The 19,046-nt window shown below is 46.4% G+C and overlaps 1 protein-coding gene and 1 non-coding gene across 7 annotated transcripts in view; both read left to right on the top strand.

Moving 5' to 3' along the window:
• Window positions 1-19,046, top strand: part of TEX14 (testis expressed 14, intercellular bridge forming factor) — a 311,576-nt gene that overhangs the window by 114,604 nt on the left and 177,926 nt on the right. The window lies entirely within an intron of this gene.
• Window positions 8,698-8,914, top strand: LOC117349483. Its single transcript, XR_004537171.1, has one exon. It is a non-coding gene; the product is annotated as a small nucleolar RNA U3 (small nucleolar RNA).

The raw sequence follows: 19,046 nt of genomic DNA, 5'->3' as shown, positions 1-19,046 counted from the left end.
TTATCATTGTTTGGAAGCCATGTCCTTTTAACTGTCTTCCTGCTGCCCCTTTCCCCCTCCCCCTTTACAAGTGAGAGCATTCATGCATGCATGTGTTTTGAGGTTGGAAAGAATTCCACGAGCCATAGAAACATGATGGCAGATAAAAGCCAATCCAGTCTGCCCATCCACAGCATCCATTATGTTCTCCTCTCCTTGACAGTGTTTCCCCACTTGTGCAAGCCAAGTACCCCCTAGATAAAAACATTTTCAACCAAATAACCCCAAGCTCCAAGCAGCAGAGATTTTGAAATGGACATTTTATTATGAAACACTGGTCTGAGACACATTTGGAGCATTGAGATTAAGCATCAAATTACTGCATCTCAATGGCCACAAATTTGGACTTGGAGGATGAGATGTACAGTGTCGGCATCTATGAGACAAACTTGTTTTTTTTTTCTGTTACATAGAGCATTATGGACCCCTGTTCGGTTACAAAAATTGGATAGCTCTAAGTCTAATAGATGTTGGCACTGTAATCTTGAAGCAGGAACTGTAGACTATTTATTATTCTATTGTCCATTTATTATGAATTTTTGGAAATCAATTTGGGACCAAATTAATTGTTTATTAGACAACCCAGTGGCATTATCATATGATACTGTGTTGTTTGGCATGGCAATGAGAGCAAAAAGTCAGATTTCTACAAATAATAATAAATTATTACTTATAATGACTGGGGTTGCCATTCAACAAATTATGTATAATTGGAAAAATTGGAGTAGGTTAAATTATAATTTCTGGTGGAATTCCTTATGTCATGTTTATAAAATGGAGAGATTTATTGTAATACAGCGGGGATGTTTCAGGAAATTTCAAGATGTGTGGGAGCCATTAACAAAGTATTGTACTGATTAGAAGACATTGTTTCCCTTAAATTTACAAGTTCAATTGTGAGGGAGGGAGGGGGGGGGTAATTTTATTATTACATATTGTACAAGGTATTTGATTATATGATAGGAAAGGGTGGGAAGGGTGGGAGATAAGAGCATACTATTTGTACCATTGATGATTATTAAGTGATATATTTATTGTCACACTTATTGTTTTTTGTTTTTTTTTTAAATAATGTTTATTAGAAGCAGTTGCAACACAGATGACACAGATACCCAGCAGTACAATATCACCAGGTCCAAATAGAGAAAATACAAATTCCAACAATACACGTTCTGGTAAACTCAGAATAAGAAAGTAAAAACGGCCAATCTCTGAGCCAGTCAGTCACAATCTGCAAATTTTTAAATTATTCAAAGAAGAAGAACAGAAGCAACCCCCCAGCCATACCAAACGCACACCCCCCTCCAACACTCCATACAAAACACAACAGTCACTCCACAACCACACACACCCCCACAACCACACACTCCCCCACACATCCACCAGCAGGCCCCCCTGAAGGAGGAACGAGATACAGAGAGTAAGAAAGAGAAAGAACTGTAGACTCAAGAACGGGTTTCCAGCTGTGCCCCCAAATCCCCGGGACACAGCGACAAAGCCGTCTTCCATAGCCCCACATAGCAGCGCTGATCAATGCGTCCCCCCCGTGGAGAAAGGTGAATTTCAAATTGTGCTACCTGGGCCATCCGATGGAGCCAATGATTAAAAGAGGCCACCTGATCAGACACCCAATATTGCAAGAGAAGCTTTTTCACCAAAAGGAAGGCTAAATAAATAAATTTCTGTTGAGGAGTCGAAAAACCAGCTTCCTCCAAAACTCTCAAGTCGCCCAACAAGAGCATGCCATAATCACGTGGGACAGGACGGTGCACTATGCGCTCCAGAAAAGGGATAACCTGCAGCCACAAATCAGTGGACGGGCATTCCAAAAAATGATGGGTCAAAGTCCCAGCAGCACGGCAACACCTGATGCAGACATCCCCCTCCCAAAGGCCCATACGAGCCCCATGCTTCCGTGAGATATATGCCCTATGTAATATCTTAAACTGCATTTCCCGAAGATCAGACGAGCCCCCCATGGTTCTAAGAGGACCAAACAAGGCAAGGAACGCGCTCCGATCCCCCAGGAAGCCCAGTTCCCTCCGCCATACAGCGGCCACATCATCAAGGGCGCCCACAGACAATTGTGCCCGCAACAGCCGACCCCATGTTGACAGACTGTTCTGAGCCGGCGGAACCAGAAAGAATAATGCATCCAAGGGACCACAGAGCCAAGCATCCCCCCACTTCTGAGTTAGCGTAGTGTAATAGTGGCGTATCTGAAGGTACACCCAAAAGTGAGTGTGGGGCAGATTCCATCTCTTCTGAAGTTGAGCAAAAGAAGGAAATACTACCCCATCTCCTCCATCCCAAACATCCCTTAAGGTCCGACACCCCCGCTCCTCCCACGCCCTGAGGCGAGTAGGACCCATCCCCGGAACAAAAGCAAGGTTACCACATAAAGGCAGGAGTATCGACGCAGCAGGCGTTTTCCGCTGCTGTCGTCTCCACCATCTCCATGCCAACCGAATCGGCTGGAGGAGAGCCATTGTTGAGGAACCCCCGGGAACCGCCGAAGGCGGCAGATGTAGAAGAGCCAAGAAGGAGTGCGGCGCACACCAAGAAGCGAGCCATCCCCCCGGAGCATACCTATGATGGCCAGTCCAACCCTCATGAATGAAACGAAACAGAGCCGCTACATTGTAATGTCGAACATCTGGGAGATTCAAACCCCCCTGCGATCTATCCAGCATCAATTTAGCATAACTAATACGAGCCCTCTTGCGCCTCCAAATAAAAGTAGAAATAGTGGAACGAAAAACCCGCACATCCCGGGCAGAGAGCCACAGGGGGATAGTCTGTAAGGGGTATAAGATTTTGGGCAGTAGAACCATTTTTGTGAGGGCAACTCTGCCCCACAAGCCTAACGGTAACTCCCTCCAACGTTCACACTGGGCCGCGATGTGCTCAAGAGGTCGACGAACATTGTACTGATACAGAAGGGATAAGTCAGGCGTCAAATACACCCCTAGATACCGCAACGGCCCTCTAACCGGCGGAATGGAAAGAGCTGAGTGCCACGCCTCCCCGTGAGTGGAATCCAGAGGCAACAGTTCGGACTTGGCACAATTAACCCGCAGGCCCGAGAAATTACCGAACGTACGAACCATCCCGAGCGCTCGCTCCAAATCATCGAGGGGACGATCAAGATAGAGTAAGATGTCATCTGCGAAGAGGTTAATCCGACTCTCCCTGTCACCTATCCGAATTCCCCTAATGGAAGGATCAGAGCGCAACCTGGCTGCCAATGGTTCTAGGGCTAGCACAAAAAGCAACGGGGAAAGGGGACACCCCTGCCGAGTGCCTCTACCTAAAGGAAAAGAAGCGGTAAGACCCCCATTCACTAGCAAACGCGCCTGCGGGTGGAGATATAGACTACGAATCCATTCATGATAGCGGCCGACCATTCCATATTGTTGCAGAACCCAGAATAAATACTGCCACGAGATGCTGTCAAAGGCCTTTTCCATGTCTAAACCAACTATAGCCTATGTGCTCCCTGTCCCCCGTCTTGAATGTAGTGCCATCAAGGCCCGGAAAAGATTCATAGAGGCATACCTGCCCGGAATAAATCCCACCTGATCTTCATGAATCAACAAAGGGAGGACAGCATTCAGACGTCGGGCCAATATAGCAGCCAGTAATTTGACATCCTGATTAAGCAGGGATATTGGGCGGTAGGATCCCACCTGTGCTGGGTCCTTCCCCGGTTTAGGGAGCAAAACCACATGGGCCATATTTCTCACGCCCAATCCCTGTCCCGAATGCATTGCATTATAAGCTTCCCCCAATGCTGGAGGAATTAAATCCGCCACAATCTTATAGAATTCGGGCCCAAACCCATCAGGTCCCGGCGCTTTCGTGAGTTTCAATGCTTTGATACCCAACTGAATTTCCTCCCCCGTAACCGGCGCGTTCAGGAGCTCAAGTTGGGCAGCGGTCACTTGAGGCAAAGCTAAATCCCGAAAAAACTCCGTTCGGTCGTGATCAAGGGAATCGCGATGGGAATAAAGAGTCTCATAGAATTTCACAAATTGGGACTGAATCTCCTCTGCTCCAGTATGAAGCCTACCCTCCTGATCTTTAATGGACAAAATGACTTGTTGTTTTCGAGGAGGACGCACGAGATTAGCCAGCAACCGCCCTGCCTTCCCCCCCCAGCGGTGGAGGCGATATCGTTGGAAATAAATATCCCTATGGGCCCGTTGCGTCAGAAGGACCTCCAATTGAGAACGGACATCGCCCATCCGACTCCTATCAGCCGCTGAGAGCGTAGCGACATGCCGTCGTCGCAAAGTTTTCAACTCCTCAGAAAGCCGCAAGAAATCTGCCTCCTGACGTCGCCGAACCCCAGACACATAAGCTATAATGTGCCCCCTAAGTACTGCCTTCGAGGCTTCCCAGAATGTTATCGGGTCAACATCAGGCGTAGCATTATGGCGACAATAGTCCAGCCAGTGTTCCCTGAGATACCGGTGAAACTCCAAATCCTTGTACAAATGGCTCGGGAACCGCCACCCCCGCTGTGGAATATCATTCGTAAGTCGAACCGACAGTATCAACGGGGAATGATCGGATAATGGAACCTCTTCTATAGAAACATGCTCCACCTGCGGGAGTAATGAGGGCGGCGCCAAAAAGTAGTCCAAGCGTGTATAAACATCATGAGGGTGAGAGTAGAAAGTGTATGTATGCTCAGTGGGATGCATAGTCCGCCACAAATCCAACAAATGCAGCTGATCCATCAAAAAATTTACCCCCTTGGCTCCATGGTCCCCCGGGCACACCCTCGCTGGCTTGCAGTCCATCACGGGATCTGCCGATATGTTAAAATCCCCCCCCAGCAAAGGTTGATATTCCGGGTACTGAGCTACTGTAGCCAGCAGCCCAGAGAAGAAGCGGTGACTATAGACATTAGGGGCATAGAGATTACAAAACAGCCATTTCTGACCCCACAGTTCCCCCAACACCAACACATATCTACCCTCTTTGTCCGAGAGAGTTTTGTGGATATGCAGAGGCAATTGTTTATGAAACAGGATTGCCACCCCCCTCTGTCTGGAGTTAAAAGAAGAAGAACACACCTCGCCCACCCATTCCCTCCGCAACTTGGCATGCTCGGCATTAGAGAGGTGAGTCTCCTGCAAATATGCTATATCAATGTGATTACGCTTAAACCAATTTAGTAATTTCTTTCTCTTCACGGGGGAATGAATACCATCTACATTATAAGTAGAAAAGCGGAGATTAACCATTATCAAAGGAAGTACGAGATGACAAAATAGGAAGAAATGAGAAAAAAGAAGAGAGAAGGCCTCCCCAGCTAAGAACCCCCCCTCTCTGCAAATAGGGCCCTGTTAGTAGGACAACAGCCCCCAACGTCCTCCAGCCCCGCCTGGAGAACCGGGACCACCAGAAAAAAGCGATAGGTGCAGATCTACCACTCAACTCCCCGCCCCCCCTCCACACGCATACCCATACATCCCACCACTCACCCCCCCCGCCCCTCCAGACTCACCCCCATTCACACGACCCTGTCCCCCCTCCCCACCCCAGAGAAAGCTCCCCCAGGTCTCCCCCTGAACTCCCACCAAACCCCCAAAAAATAAAGCAGCAAAACAAAATCCCCTAAGGGACGGCATAAACAGAAAACAACAGAGGGGTCATGGATCAGGGCAATCCACAATCCGATATTAGCAGTACAAAACATGTTTCATATAGTATAACACGGTAATAAACAGTATAGAACAATATCATGCGCCCCCCCCCCCCCATCACATACAAACCAGCAAGATGATAATACTAGGCATTCTATACATTCTATAGCAAGAACAGGCGAGTGCAAAGAAAGCAGAACCACAGCAGGACCACCGCCCGTAGCACTCTCCGCTCGAGAAGTGAATGCCAACACCAGCAAGACCTTCATGAGCTCATCCTCAAATCTCAATTACTGCTAAAGCACAAGAGCTGGGAGAAAGTAAGAGGAGAGTCCAGCAGCACCAGTCCGAACAAACAGCCAGGCAGAGAGAAGCGCAAACCATCATGGCAGCAAAACAGGCACCCCGCAGCAGCATGGACATGCCAGCACCCAGTTCAAGAGGCCAACTCTCTACCACTCTCCCCATCGGGACCGGCAGCATTGAGGGCGTCGAGGAATCGCTGTGCCTCCCCTTTGGTCAGCATAGTGTGCACCTTGCCTTCCCTCCAGATCCTCAAGCTGGCAGGGTAAACCAAAGCAAAGCGAACCCCTTTGCGATGTAGGGAAGTGCAGATGGGCGCCATTTCCCGCCTCTGGGATGAAACACGTGCTGAGTAATCATTGAAAAGTAGCAGCCGGCTTCCTTCATACATCAAATTGCCAGCTGCCCGATAAGCTTTTAGCAAGTGTTCTTTCTCTCGCCAGTTCGCATATTTGGCGATAGCCGCTCTAGGCTTGGAGTTGGACCCCGCAGCCGGTCCCAGCCGGTGCACTCTCTCGCACACAAACGTGGCCGCCGATGCCTCCAGGCCGAGATGCTCCGGCAGCCAGGAATGAAAGAAATTATAGAGGTCATCCGATGACTTCAGCTCCGGGAGCCCCACAACCCTCAGGTTATTTCGCCGATGGCGGTTTTCCAGGTCGTCCACCTTGTCCTGGAGGGCCGACACCTGGGATTGCAGGCCATCAGCTCGCCTCCGTTCCTCAAGGGCCTCATCCTCCCGGTTGGAAACACGCTGCTCCACCGCCCCCAACCTTTGAGCCTGAGCTTCAAACTTCTCGTGGATGCTCTCCACCGCCGACTGTAATTTGTTTAGTCGGTCCTCCAAAGCGGTTGTGACCAGGCGAGAGATCTCTTGGGCCCAGTCTCCCACCACTGGCGGTGCAGCTTCGGGAGCCGACGCCATTTTCGGGTCCGGCGTGCAGGGTTTGCTCTTAGCAACTTTGGCCGCTTTAATGGGCATACCGGGGCTCAACCGGGTCGGCAAACTCCCCCCGAGGTTCCTGGCGGGAGTCCAAGTGCGCTGGCCGTATAAGGGGCGATAAAGAAGAACGAAGAAATGCAGGTATTTGCTGTTATACAGTAATCGGAGCGCGGAGCCCAGCGGCACACGTCCGATCACCACGCTCGCATCACGTGACCCCCCCTGTCACACTTATTGTAAGTCTGAAAATGAATAAAGAATTAAAAAAAAAAAATTAAACAATAACTAATGGACAAACATACATAGCAAATGTACGAGGGTCATTTCATAAATAATGCACACTATTTTTAAAAATTTATATATGTATATTTTTCAAGTATTTCTTTACAATCCTTCAATATAGTCTTCCTGCTTTGCAATGACCAAGTCTCAACATCCGGGAAGCTTCATTATTCCATCCAAGACATCGGTTTTGTTCAGTTGTGAATGACTCGGGTACCGGCGGAAGAAAGCTCTTCCAGAGATGCAAAACGATGTCCACGCATAGGTTGTTTCAACTTTGGAAAAAGGTCGAAGTTTGGTAGACTCATGTCTGGACTGTAGACAGCATGAGGTAACACCTCCCAGCCGTATTCGCATAGTTTTTCAATGATGAGTGGAGAGTTCCATCTTCCCCACGACGAAAAAATTTTTGATGAGCTCAATCAAAAGTCAAACAAATGATGATTTTTGCTTATGATCATGTAGGCATCATCACCACAGACAAAGTTCTGTGTGGAAGAAGTGTCACAGCAGTGTATTATCATGATTTTTTGCAAAAAATGCACAGAAAAATGCACAAAACCTGACCTCAGTTGCTCTTGGCTGGGCCACTTCTTCATGACAGCACTCATCTGCACATAGGGAATGTCATTGAAAAACTACATGAATATGGCAGGGAGGTTTTACCTCATGCTCCCTACAGTCCAGACATGAGACCACCAGACTTTGACCTTTTTCCAAAGTTGAAACAACCTATGTGTGGACATCGTTTTGCATCTCTGGAAGAGCTTTCTTCCACCATTATCCGAGCCATTCGGCAGCTGAATTAAAACGCTGTCTTGGATGGAATAATGAAGCTTCCCGGACATTGGGACCCAGTCATTGCAAAGCAGGGAGACTATATTAAAGGACTGTTAAGAAATACTTGAAAAAAAAACAAAACATCTAAATTAAAAAAAAAATAGTGTGCATTATTTATGAAATGACACTCGTAGATCACTGGAACTGGCACACAGACCAAGGCATGCTTTGCATGATCTGTTATATTTCAATTTGGTATAAATTAGCCCCTGATAGGTGGTGTGTCATTCTTACAAACTCAGAAAGATGCATTCAGTTTGTTAGGTTTCTGTATTATCTAAAGAGAGAGAATTTCTCTTAAAATGTCTGCTTAGTGTGCTCCGTGCCTTACACAAGAAACAGCACAGAGCAGAGAAAGGGGAGGGAGGAGTAAAGACTGCTGAGAGTTCTGTGGCTGCTGAAGTGTCCTATGTTAAATAGTAGGTGTGGCTATGTAGATATGTGTAAAATGTTGGTAAAACATAAAGAAATGCCTGTTAAAATGTGACTTTTTTGGGGTAGTCTAATATTATGTCTAGGTATTTGTTGTAGACACACTTGCTTTGTTGAAAAAAAACTGTTTGGTGTTCTCTCACTGTAACTTGAATAGGAGGCTGTGGGATCTGGAGTGTGAGAGCTGAGCAGTTTTAGGTTAAGACTATACTTTCAGGGATCATTTCTATAGTTTGTAACTGGAGAAGTGTGCATGAAAGTGTTTGGTCTCGCTAACCACGAGGAGGAACAATAGTGTTCTTTTCTGAGCAGGAAGCAGGCTAATAGTGTTGTATTTATACAACTGCTGTTAGTTATTGATGACTGTTCCTTTTCTCTTTAGGGGGAAAATGGAGGGAAAGGACACAAGCTGAGTGGTTAGTTCTTATTCTGTATAAAAAGTAGAGCTGAAAGATTTTTCAAGGGTTTAACCCACTTTAAACCTGCAGTTGGTGGATGAGCTGGGCAGTGATTCAGGGCACAGCAGACAGGAGAGATCTGTGGAAGAGCAGGGTGGGGGATGAGCTGGCCAGTGATTCAGGGCACAGCAGGCAGGAGAGATCTGTGGAAGAGCAGGGTGGGGGATGAGCTGGCCAGTGATTCAGGGCACAGCAGGCAGGAGAGATCTATGGAAGAGCAGGGTGGCGATTTGGGCCAGAGCAGGCAGGAGAGATCTATGGAAGAGCAGGGTGGCGATTTGACAGCAGGCAGGAGAGATCCGGGGAACAACATCAGGGTGCCAGAGAGCAGGGTGTGCAGAGAACAGAGCTTCAATGGAGCTGAAGAGTCAGAAAGACATTTGTGACTGGTTCCCAGCAGTCGCTTCTTGGGTTGATCGGCCAGCCCAGTCGGTTTTAAAAAATTTCATTGCTGAATCGCGTCCCTGTCTACTTTGCTTGCGTTTCCCCTCATTTGCATGCATGGTTTGGAAGTGGATCACAGGAGAGGTTAGTGAATCGGGCCGGAGGGAAATCTAGTCGCAAACCGATCGGTACACGATCGGTTTGCTTTGTGAATCTAGCCCAAAGTGTTCTTTCATGCTTTTATTTTCTACTGTTTTTCACACTCTTTTTTTGGGGGGGTTGTCCTTTAGTCTCCTGTACTATTTTCTTAGAGGTTACATAAGCAGTTGGTTTTTTTTTTTTCCTTTTATTTGGTTTTCTTTATTCCTCCCACCTTATGCTGATGAAAAGGCATGCAGAATTCCAGGTTTTCTAATTTCTTTTATTGTGGTTTTCCTGCATTTTTGGTTTTTCCTCTTTCTGTTATATTTTCTCACAGGTTACAAAAAAAAGTTTTTATATTTTTTCCCCCTTTGTCTCTCTTCTTTTTTTTTCCTTATGCTGTTAATACTTCTGCATTACATATGTTCTTAGCTATTATATAAACAGCATATACCTTTTCTCATTTTTCCTTCTTCCCTATTGTTACTGTGCTTCTGGATTGCCTGTTACAATTACTGTGAAATTTACAAAATGAATCATGTACATTTTAAAAAATAATTCCTATGTATTGTGATCCCATAGAGTGACTGAATTAGGTAGTTGTTAATGCAAAATACCTGTTTCCTTTGGACCTTTGCATCTAATCAATAGATATGTTTTCACATGAAATTTAATTTTATCATTATTTGAAAATCAAGGGAATGTTTGGATCCATGTCTTTCTAACTGTTTTCCTGCCCCCCCCCCCTTTTTTTAACAGGTCAGAGCATGCATGCATGTGCATAGATTTTGAAAAGAATTCCACGATTCATAGAAGCATGATAGCAGATAAAAGCCAAATGGCCCATCCAGTCTGCCCATCCACAGCATCCACTATGTCCTTCTTTCTCCCTAAGACAGTGTTTTTCCCAACTTCTTCAAGCCAAGTACCCTCTAGATCGAAAAAAATTTCAACTAAGTACCCCCAAACTCCAAGCAGCAGAGATTTTGAAATGGCCATTTTATTGTTAAACAGTAACTAATGGACAATATACATAACAAATATAGGTCACTGGAATTGGCGTACAGACCAAGGCATACTTTAATCTGTTATATTTCAGACTCATATAAACTAGTCCCTGACAGGTAGTGTGTCATTCTTACAGAGTGAGTGAAAATTAAGAATGGCACTTTGATAGGGCCTATTTGTAAGAACAGGAGAAAAGGAAGATTTCCACAAAAGTTGCCATTAGTGACCAATACAGTTTCATATTCTCTGTGGGAAAATGAAACATGAAATATGATTGGTTATTATGGGCAAATTCTGTTACACATATCCCATCTGCCTTCAGCTACTCTGCCCTTCTCTCTCTTTCTCTCTCACAGACATATACGGACCCCCCCCCTCCCATGACATAGCGAGGGTGAGAGATGCCTGGGATGGTGGTGCCCCCCCTTGCCCTCTTCTCCACCTCCTGCTATTTCCCCATCCCCCTCCTGCCGTGTGCTCTCCCTTTCCCTTCCCCTATATCTGTTGAGCTTCCCTGGCCTGAGTAGCATCTCTGATTTGCTTCCCGTGCCAGTATCGGCTCTACCTTGATGTCACTTCCTTGTCACAGAACCCAGATGCAATATCAGATGGGAGCGCTGAGGCCTGCAAGAGCTACAGGTATGTGGCAGGCAATTGAATACACACATGCTGCGGGGCAGGAGTGGGAGTGAGGGGACAGTGAGGAGGAGATGCGCCAGCACTCCACCAAGATGGTCCACAGCCCCCCCCCCCCCCCGCTTCCACTTACTACGCCACTGCACACACACACCCTCCTCTCTTTCACACAAACCCCCTCTTCTCACACACACACACGGTTTATCCGGATGTGACTAGACATATCAGGGGTGCACTTCGTTTGAGTCCATCTCTGCGACAGCCTTTTCCCACTTGGAACCTCAACATTGTGTTGAAGGGCCATACTAAAGCCGCTTTTGAACTGCTCAAGATGCCTCTCTTTTGGACCTTACGGTCAAGGCAGTTTTCCTCTTGGTGATTGTCTTGGAAAGACTCATTTCAGAATTGCAAGCTCTCTCTTGGTAGAGAGCCCTTTCTCTGTATCATGGAGGCGGGAGTAACTGTTCCTTCTTTCTTGCCGAAGGTTGCTTCAGATTTCCATGTCAACTGTGTCTTTTCAACCCACATGGTCGGATAAGAAGGATAAGATATTACAGAACCTAGATGTGTGAAGAATCTTACTTCACTACTTAGAAAGGACCAATGATTTTCATCTTTCTGATCATCTCTTTGTACTGACTAGTCAATCCAGGTGTGGTAGTTCAGTGTCCAAGGCCTCTTTTACCAGATGGATTTGCATGGCCATTTCGTCGACATACATCGCCTGTGGAAAGCAGCCGTTTGTTTCTCTCAAGGTGCACTCAGCCAGGGGTGTTGCAGCCTCATGGGCTGAGTCTCAAGTGGTTCCTCCAGTTGAAATTTGTAGGGTGTTCTGTCTATACCTTTACAAGGTTTTACTGAGTGGATGTGGTGGCTTGAGCGGACTCTGCTTTTGGGGCCTCGGTATTGCGGGCAGGCTCTTCTGTCCCATCCTAGGTGTTGCCACTGCTCTGATGCATCATCTATTGAATGGAGTCCAGAGTAGATGTAACAGAATGGAAGATTAGCTTCTTACCTTTGTTAATCTTCTTTCTGTTAATCCAAGACAGATTTTGTAGTGCCCGCCCTCTGTATTTCTGTATCGCCTACTTTATTTCCTATCTTGGATATTTCTTCTTCCAAGCCTGAATCATTCTGCCAGCAGGATGGCGAAGTATGGGATTCTCCTGTATATGTAAGTACATTATTCAGCCTCTGACTCCTTTGATGTTAATGCTTGTTGCACACAGCAGGTTGGTTATTATTGCTACCATGTTTTTTACTAATTGTTTGTATCATATTAGCAGGGAAGTTCCCCATACCCCTTCTTCTTTGGGTTTTATTCCAGTGGTGATCGATTGCTTTGTAATAGAACTGAAGGGGGCACTATACTTCTGGCAATGTGGGAGGTGCTGAAAGCTGTGATTATCACTTCTCCAAGACCAGGTTCACCGGTACCGGTTTGGATTGAACACCTATTGTATGGAATCTGTCATGGATTAACAAAGGTAAGAACCTAATCTTCCATTAAAACAATAAAGTTAGGCAGCGATAGGGTGCCTAGTATTGCCTAACTTAAGACGCCGTTTATAGAAAATGGCCCTCTGTGCATAAGTAGCTTGTACAGAGTGGAAGCAGAGTTGCAGTATTTTATAAAATACTAGCTCTTTAAGCCCGTTACATTAACGGATGCTAGAGACGCTTCCTCCCTTTCCCCTTCCCCTTGCATTTCCCTTTGCACGGTCTCCCTCGTGATCAGGACGGGGTGGAGGGGGCTGCCAGCCGGGGCCGGCGGAGAGGAGCTAGGCGGCTGGAGGAGTAGAAGCAGTTGCTGCCAATCGCAGCCTCCATCCTACCTGGATTTGCTTTTTTTTCTGCATTGGGAAGGTGGAGAGCGGCCTGCGAGGTTCGCTACAGCGGCTGGCGAACCTCAGAAGGCCGCTTTGAAGAGCAGCGGCAGCGGGAGGGAGGAGTCTCTGGAACACACGCCTCCAGCTAGTGCAGGCGCCGTGAGGTGTGACACAGAAGCACACCTCACGCCACCAGGAATCACGATCTTTGAAAAGCGCATGCGCGCTTAGCCTTTTATTATTATGGATGCTTTGTAAAGTATTGTAGCAGTGTGGCTGACAGACTGGTATGTAACCTTTACAGACACAGGCAGTGAATAGTGTAAGTCAAAAGAAGAGATTTATTATTGAAGAAGCAATCAAAGCACAGTTTGTTCCTGCCACAGACTCAGGCTCAAACATGGGCAACAACCACATTGACAATTTCCTCATCTCTTTAACAATTCTGTCTTGTCAGGCTTTCTCAGCACAGTTCAAGTTACTCACACATAAATCCAGGCCTGGCTCCAGCTGGGACATTCAGGACCTGGGTCTTCATAGATAAATGAAGATACTCTTTATCTTTTGTAGTCTTCTGTTTCTTCTCATACAATCTCTGGGCATCTTTTTCTTAACACAGGATACAAAAACTAGGACCACTCCTTGCTGCTCTGGGATGCCCTCACAAGTACTGCAGACCAGCTAACACTCTAGGACAGGGCAGTACTACCAGGGGGTGCACAGGAGAGAGAGCTGAACGGGGACGATGGGGGACCCGCGGGGTTAAATATAACTCGAGCCGCGAGGCTTGTCTTCTACTCCGACTGCCCTGCTGCTCACACAGCCGATCGGAAATCTTCCCCGACGTCAGCGCTGAAGTCGGGGAAGATTACCGATCGGCTATGTGTGCGCGGCGGGACAGGCAGGAAATAGAAGACAAGCCTACGCGGCTCGAGCTACATTTTGCTGAGAAAGTTGCTAAGATGGGCTGGGAGACAAACAGGGAACACAAAAGGGGGAGGGAGTGCGTTTTGGACACAAGGCATGAACTTGGGAGAAAGGAAGGGAGGGAAAGAGATGCTGAGGTGGGGGAGGGAATGGGTTTTTGGACACAGAAGGCATGAACTTGGGAGAGAGGAAAGGAGGGAAAGAGATGCTGAGGTGGGGGAGGGAATGGGTTTTTGGACACAGAAGGCATGGACTTGGGAGAGAGGAAGGGAGGGAAATAGATGCTGAGGTGGGGGAGGGAATGGGTTTTTGGACACAAGGCATGAACTTGGGAGAGAGGAAGGGAGGGAAAGAGATGCTGAGGTGGGGGAGGGAATGGGTTTTTGGACACAGAAAGCATGAACTTGGGAGAGAGGAAGGGAGGGAAAGAGATGCTGAGGTGGGGGAGGGAATGGGTTTTTGGACACAGAAAGCATGAACTTGGGAGAGAGGAAAGGAAGGAAAGAGATGCTGAGGTGGGGGAGGGAATGGGTTTTTGCACACAGAAGGCATGGACTTGGGAGAGAGGAAGGGAGGGAAAGAGATTCTGAGGTGGGGGAGGGAATGGGTTTTTGGACACAGAAGGCATGAACTTGAGAGAGAGGAAGGGAGGGAAAGAGATGCTGAGGTGGGGGATGGAATGGGTTTTTGGACACAGAAAGCATGAACTTGGGAGAGAGGAAAGGAGGGAAAGAGATGCTGAGGTGGGGGAGGGAATGGGTTTTTGGACACAAGACATGAACTTGGGAGAGAGGAAGGGAGGGAAAGAGATGCTGAGGTGGGGGAGGGAATGGGTTTTTGGACACAGAAAGCATGAACTTGGGAGAGAGGAAGGGAGGGAAAGAGATGCTGAGGTGGGGGAGGGAATGGGTTTTTGGACACAGAAAGCATGAACTTGGGAGAGAGGAAAGGAAGGAAAGAGATGCTGAGGTGGGGGAGGGAATGGGTTTTTGCACACAGAAGGCATGGACTTGGGAGAGAGGAAGGGAGGGAAAGAGATTCTGAGGTGGGGGAGGGAATGGGTTTTTGGACACAGAAGGCATGAACTTGAGAGAGAGGAAGGGAGGGAAAGAGATGCTGAGGTGGGGGATGGAATGGGTTTTTGGACACAGAAAGCATGAACTTGGGAGAGAGGAAAGGAGGGAAAGAGATGCTGAGGTGGGGGAGGGAATGGGTTTTTGGACACAAGACATGAACTTGGGAGAGAGGAAGGGAGGGAAAGAGATGCTGAGGTGGGGGAGGGAATGGGTTTTTGGACACAGAAAGCATGAACTTGGGAAAGAGGAAAGGAAGGAAAGAGATGCTGAGGTGGTGGAGGGAATGGTTTTTTGGACACAGAAAGCATGAACTTGGGAGAGAGGAAAGGAAGGAAAGAGATGCTGAGGTGGGGGAGGGAATGGGTTTTTGCACACAGAAGGCATGAACTTGGGAGAGAGGAAGGGAGGGAAAGAGATGCTGAGGTGGGGGAGGGAATGGGTTTTTGCACACAGAAGGCATGGACTTGGGAGAGAGGAAGGGAGGGAAAGAGATGCTGAGGTGAGGGATGGAATGGGTTTTTGGACACAGAAAGCATGAACTTGGGAGAGAGGAAAGGAGGGAAAGAGATGCTGAGGTGGGGGAGGGAATGGGTTTTTGCACACAGAAGGCATGGACTTGGGAGAGAGGAAGGGAGGGAAAGAGATGCTGAGGTGGGGGATGGAATGGATTTTTGGACACAGAAAGCATGAACTTGGGAGAGAGGAAAGGAGGGAAAGAGATGGTGAGGTGGGGGAGGGAATGGGTTTTTGGACACAGAAGGCCTGGACTTGGGAGAGAGGAAGGGAGGGAAAGAGATGCTGAGGTGGGGGAGGGAAAGTGTTTTTGGACACAGAAGGCAAGGACTTGGGAGAGAGAAAGGTAGGGAAAGAGATGGTTGTGTACACGGGGAATAGAAGAAAGGAGAATTTTTGGTCATAGGGAGGGAGTGAGGTACAGACAGTGGCATCCCAAGGTGGGGGTGGGGGCGGTCTGCCCCGGTTTTACGCCCCAAGGGGGTGCACAGCTGGCCACCCTCCATTGTTCTCCCTAGGCTGGCAAACTGCGTCTCTTTAGCCACTTGAGTGCCACCGCCGCCATTGGGAACAGGCCGGTGCCAAGTTCTCCCTGCTTTTCCCTGTGGGGCCGAACAACTCTCGCCACCCGTGTCAATTCTGATGTCGGAGAGGATGTTCTGGGCCAGCCAATCGCTGCCTGGCTGGCCCAGAACGTCCTCTCCGATGTTAGAATTGACGTTGAGTGGCGAGAGTTGGTCGGCCCCGTGGGGAAGAGAAGCAGAGCGAACTCGGCGCCGGCCTGTTCCTGATAGCGGCAGTGGCAGCCTATTCCCCAGTGGCGGTGGCAGCATTTTCCCAATGGTGGTGGCATAGGGGAGGGCAAGGAGAAAGAAAGAAAGGGGGGGACAGGGAGCCAAAAAAAAAAAAAGAAAGAGGGCTGGGTGAAACAAAGAAAAATGGGACACGGAGAGAGAGAGAAAGACAGACATACAGAATGAAAGGGGATATGGAGAGAGAGAAAAAAAAAGAAGGGGGCAAGGTGAAACAAAGAAAAAGTTTGGGGAGGGAATGAGGTCTGGAGGAGAGAAAGCATACAGGAGGCTGAAAAAAGGGAAGAAATATTGGATGCACAGTCAGAAGAATAAAGTGCAACCAGAGACTGATGAAATTACCAAAGGTAGGAAAATGATTTTATTTTCAATTTAGTGATCAAAATGTGTCCGTTTTGAGAATTTATATATGCTGTCTATATTTTGCACTATGGCCCCCTTTTACTAAACCGCAATAGCGTTTTTTTAGCGCAGGGAGCCTATGAGCTTCAAGAGCAGTGTGGGGCATTCAGCGCAGATCCCTGCGCTAAAAACCGCTATCGCGGTTTAGTAAAATGGGTGGGGGAATATTTGTCTATTTTTGTATACTTGTTACTGAGGTGACATTGCATAAAGTCATCTGCCTTGACCTCTTTGAAAACCCGCGGAATATAAATGATAATTAACATTTTCTCTGCGTACAGCGTGCTTTGTGTTTTTAAAATTTTATTGTTGGTAGATCATTTTGACTTGGCCACAAAGGTAAGGGGGAGGGAGGGGAGCTGCTGAAAGAGTCTACCTTGACGTGGTTGCAGGCTTACAAATCTTTTGGTCAAAGAGTGCGGCGACAGAGAAAAGTATGTGTGTAGTCGGCCCATGAATGAAATCATTAAAACATTATAAATTGCCAATAAATTGAAATGAAAACCAAAGGATTGTGAATCAAATTGATTCTCTGACAATACAAAGATTCCAACCTTTAAAAATGATGTTACATAGTTCAGGCAACTTTATAAAGAGTTTTTAGATACTAAAATCTTGTTATTAAGATTTAATTGACGTGCTGGCACTTTGAGGAAATTCTTTGGTTTTGTGCGGCAGTTTGGGCACTCGGGCTCAAAAAGGTTAGCCATCACTGCTCTAGGAGGATTTCTTCACTTGGAAATTTCCTCCAGGAGACTTCCGCACTCAGGGCCTCTCAAGTTTCAAGTTTATTATAATATTTGATATAATCGCAGTATCCAAATCCAATGCGATTTACAAAATTAAAAGTAGGTAAAATAAAAAAATTTACAACAAACAGGGCATTAAAAACAATTATGACGTAAAAACATTACAGAAAATGAGGGAGAAAAAAAATGGATTAAATACAATGTGAAAATAAATGAAAGGGTGGGTAAGGAAACAGAAGGTTAGGGGACGGTACCCACTTAATTTCTACTTAACAGTGTTCCTTGTCTAGATAAGTTCAAAGAAAGAAGTAATGATTAAGAAAGATCAGTTAAAGGCATCCCTAAACAGCCAGCTTTTTAGTAAGCCTTTGAATTTAGTAATTAATTTTTCTTCTCTTATATTGAGAGGAAGAGAGTTCCAAATTTGTGGAGCTGTGACAGAAAAGATCATATCCCTCCTTGAGTAAATAATTTTTAGTGAGGAAGTTACCAGCAAGGATTTTTCTTCTGATCTGAGGGATTTTACAGGCGTGTATGGTATTAAGAATCTTTCTAAAAATGCTGGGGCTCTATTAATATCTTATGTGTCAGTAAAGCTATTTTATAAGTAATTCTGTGTTTTACCGGTAACCAGTGATTTTCCTTCAACAGTGGGGTTACATGATCAAATTTTTTCCTGTTCATAATTTTTATTGCGGTGTTTTGGAGAATTTGTAATCTACGCATTTCTTTTAAGGTAATCCCTTTGTATAGGGCATTACAATAGTCAATTTTAGAGATGACTAGAGAATGTATTAAAATATTTAGTGAAGATTTATCGAGAAATGCAGAAAGAGATCTAATTAATCTTAACCTATAGAAACATGTTCTTACCAATGAACTAATTTGGTCCCCTGGAGGCTTGTTCTATGGACCTCCCTAATTTAACCTGCCCCAGGGCATTTAACCACCTCCCTGTCTGAGCCCCAGTCCTCTTACTCAGAAGGTTAGCTCCACCTGCCATAGGGTAGTTTAACTTCAACACTAGTGCAGTGTTCTCCCCAGAAATTTTTTCCAGCCGGGTGGCATGAAAAAGTAGCCGGGTGGGGCGGGACAGGGAAATTTGGTGGTGGGGAAAATTAAGGGCTCCTTTTACTAAGCTGCAATAGCGTTTTTAGCGCGTGCAGAATTGCCACGCTACACGGCTAGAACTAACCGTCTAGCATGTGCGGCAATTCTACGTGAGCTAAGCGCTCGGTAAAACCGCTATCGCAGCTTAGTAAAAGGAGCCCTAAATGTGTACTATTTGTATTAGTTAATTATTATTAGTTATTTTCCAATGCTCAATATGACTGCCTTTCTTAAGGTTTGACACTTGTTCCATAATATATATATTAAATTTAAGAAGTATCCAATTCTAGAATAATTAGATATTTGCCCTCTTTCAAATGGTATAGAGCAGCGTCTCTCAAACTTTTTTAACTCCGGCACACTAAACGGAGCAAATGTTTTTTGTGGCACACTAAATGCAGCAAATGTTTTTTCATGGCTGGAAAAAATTTCTGGGGAGAACACTGATGCCCTAATTTTCAAGGTCCAATCACATCAAAGAATGATGCTTATCTGGGCAGTTGTA

This window comes from Geotrypetes seraphini, chromosome 15 (assembly GCF_902459505.1).
Source record: "Geotrypetes seraphini chromosome 15, aGeoSer1.1, whole genome shotgun sequence".
In the NCBI taxonomy this organism is placed as follows: Eukaryota; Metazoa; Chordata; class Amphibia; order Gymnophiona; family Dermophiidae; genus Geotrypetes; species Geotrypetes seraphini.
The sequence above is the reverse complement of the archived record's forward strand: the minus strand, read 5'-3'. Positions and strand labels throughout refer to the sequence as shown.